Raw genomic sequence first — 3,653 nt, 5'->3', positions numbered from 1 at the left:
GGACTCACTGTTGATGTCTTGGAGTATATCACTTTCTCTGGACACGTGGCGGCCCCGGACCCGCCTATGTGGTGGGATCAGGCGCTGTTGCTGGCCCAGAGTAGTCGCCCGAGGCTGGGGTGAGTCATGGCCTGGTCCCACATACAGCTCTTTTACCACGCGACTAAAGATAGCTGCGTGGGTACTGCGTCTTTATACAGTGGTAAGGGGTACCCTAGTTTCTGGGTACCGACAGGACGGATTCCTCCAGTCGTGATGACTCCATAGATTCTGCATTTATGTTGATTTGGATGATTTTCACAGAAGTGATTCTTTAATGAGTGGACTGAGAAGTGAAGTGTTTGGCTGCAAGAAGCTGCCAGTTTGTTTCGATTTTTTGTCGAGCTTTTCTGAGAATCTGACTATGGGGAGAATCTAGCTTAAGGGAGAATCTCAGTATCGTGGGACGTGCTGAGGAAGATGAATGAGTCCATAGGATTTAGGATTTAGAAATTGACAGATTCCTACTAAAGTCGAGCGTTACAAACGGATTCAGTTCAGTACTGACTAGTTTTGTATAGTGTGACGGTCGGTATCGACAGATTCAGCCCTAACGCAATCGGTACCGACCAATTGAGGTGGGTGACGATGCCATCGGCCGCGTGGCACGAGCGGCCACGATTGGGATCGCACTGGTCGATACCAACCATAATCGATAGGTCAGTAACACCCTGTGTTATATCGATCTTATGTGCATTTTGCCTCTTGTGAATGTGTGCCTTGTTGGAGATATATGTATTACGCTACAGTGACGTGCGTGAGACATTTTTGCATTTGTATTACATTTTTATGTTTCCATTTTATCTCGCATTTCAAGACTTGGTACTAAACAAGGTGAAATTTGAATCATAACTTTGAAACTTGAAGCCATCCATTTTTCATTTCACAAAAGAAGTTCCCATGGGTTACATCTAGTTAAAAGGACTCATCTCTGTAGCCTAGAGATGGCAATGGGTACCCAAAACCCGATGGATTTTACCCCATCAGGGTACAAGTTTGGTTCAATTTTCATACCCAAGGGTTTGTAAAAATATATACTCGACGGGTTCATGGGTACGAGTTTGTTCCTACAGTACCCAAACCCGTGAACCCATGGGTGTTTTAAACCTGACCAAACCTAGTGCATATTGTCATTTTATTTTATAAATGAACAACAAACTTGTTATCTCCCTATTTACTTCCTAATTTTTATCAAATGGTGAATGTATAAGTAGTTGGTGAGAGTGTTGCTTGCTTGCTATTATAGTTTTTACTAGTGTTATATATGTGGTGGATGGATAACTTAGTGCAAGGTCACTTGATTAAATAAGTTATTATTTGTATTTCATTCTATCTACTAATAATTTTTATACCAAATCATGAACTCATTGTTCATCACATAAATTTTGGTCCATGGTCTCATTAATCATTACGATACTTATTGATTATGAGAAGAACAAGCATATTGGAGATAAAACTTGTAGGCAACCCATGGGTACCCGCTAACCCGATGGGTACGTGTCGGTACCCTGAAACTAGGATACCCCTTACTACTGTATGAAGACGCATTACCCACGTGGCTATCTTTAGTCGTGTGGTAAAGGAGTTATACGTGGGACCAGGCCATAACTCGCCCCAGCCTCGGGCGACTACTCTGGGCCAGCAACAGCGCCTGACCCCACCACATAGGCGGGTCCGGGGCTGCCACGTGTCCAGAGAAAATGATATACTCCAAGACATCAACAGTGAGTCTGGACCTCCATGGGAAAGTGCCGGACCCCTGTATATATAGTCCGGACCTCCAAGTTTGGTCTAGGACCCCCACGTGTACGGACCAGACCCCTATAATGGGATCCGGACCCCCCCCGTATGGGGTCTGGGCTGCCCACAGTAGGGTCCCAGGACAGAGCACGCCCGGGCTTTAATCAGGGCCTAGATGGGGGTCCAATGCCGACATGTGTCCGGACCTGTCTGCATACACTCATGTTCCCCGCTCAGGCGGAGGCCCGATGCTGCCACATGGCATACTACGCGCGGTATTAGCCAATGGGCGGAACCTGGCATGACGCCTCTGGGCTACACGCGCCTTCGCATTCATTACGTATAAGGTGTGCGGTTGTCCATTCCACTGACAGCGCGGCGTGCCCAGTCCACGATACGTGGGACGCGCAATTACTCGCACGTTACTATATCGAGGGCAATCACTCACCATTACTCGGGCGGGTTACTGCCTATCAATGCTGCATGGACTGCGGTCATCATGACTCTCGCTGATTGCTCATACGTTACTAAGGCAGAGGATCCTTGTGTACTGTCTGCATTTACTATTTCACATAATGTATTCCTACTATTATGCTCCTGGGCCCACATGTCGGGGCGCAGCATCCTTGTATGTGCCTCCCTTAAACTATAAAAGGGAAGACACACAACGTTACAAGGGGCAGACTCTCAAGCTCACGGACTCAAGCTCACAGGTTTTACACACACTCAATACTACATACATACAGTGGAGATAGGGTATTACGCTCCGGCGGCCTGAACCACTATAATCCATCGTGTCCTATCGTGTTCATCCCGAATCCGCAAACAGGCAACCGCTTAGGCCCCCTCCTCATCTCTAGGATTAGGGCGGGTGCATTCCGCCACTCGGCCAGTGGATTTCCCCACCGACATTTGGCGTGCCAGGTAGGGGACTTTGGCTTTAGGTTTTCGGCTGTTTTCCTGCTCGACACGATGGTTTAGATCGTCGAGCACCGCGACTTGTCTCTCGAGGACTTCCTGATGGAGGAGGAAGCTGCATCTTCCATGCCACGAGGCTCCAACCGCCCTGCGCCTGGTGCTGCTGTTGTGCGCGCTGCGTAGCAGCACACGCCTGCGCAGACATCCAGGGCTCCATCAAGGGCTGCTCCTAGGGCGCTGTCTGTGGCCAGGGAGTTGCTACGCCACCCTCCGAGCTCCATGGCTTCGCAAGGGGCCATGAAGCAGTGGCGTGACGATGTCGACCGCCTCCTCGGCATGGCGCATTTTGGCTCGGCCAGGCCCAGGCCTTGGTCATTCCGGCGTCAACATGAGGCATCGGCGTCGGTGCGCTCACCCTTAGTGAAGGCCGCACCGACTGAGGACCTGCGGGCGGAGCTCAACCGCAAGCGTGCGGGCGAGGATGCTCCAATCTCTCTAGAGAGGTCTGATGACCTGTGGGCAGAGCTCAACCGTAGGCGTGCGGGCAAGGACGCACGAGTCTCTCTGGAAAGGGCGCGTGAGCGCCGACAAAACTTCGAGGGTCACAACCTCGAACAAGACTTCGCTCCGCTTGCGCCACAAACTCCAAGGGGCACCCGAATCCACACGGGTGTCCCATTGGTCGACGTCGGCTGTGCCGCGCTAGCAGATCATCTCCGCGCGGCGACTTGGCCACCCAAGTTCCGGCCACACATGCCGGAGAAGTACGACGGTACGTCCAACCAGTTGGAATATTTGCAGGTTTACGTCACCGCCATTACGGCAGCTGGTGGAAACACTGTTGTGATGGCGAGCTACTTCCATGTAGCCTTGACCGGGCTGACCCGGACCTGGCTCATGAACCTCACCCCGGGGTCCGTCTACTCCTGGGAAGAGCTCTGTGCATGGTTCACAGC

This window comes from Zea mays, chromosome 8 (genome assembly GCF_902167145.1).
Source record: "Zea mays cultivar B73 chromosome 8, Zm-B73-REFERENCE-NAM-5.0, whole genome shotgun sequence".
NCBI classification, from domain to species: Eukaryota; Viridiplantae; Streptophyta; class Magnoliopsida; order Poales; family Poaceae; genus Zea; species Zea mays.
Note: the sequence above shows the minus strand (reverse complement) of the source record.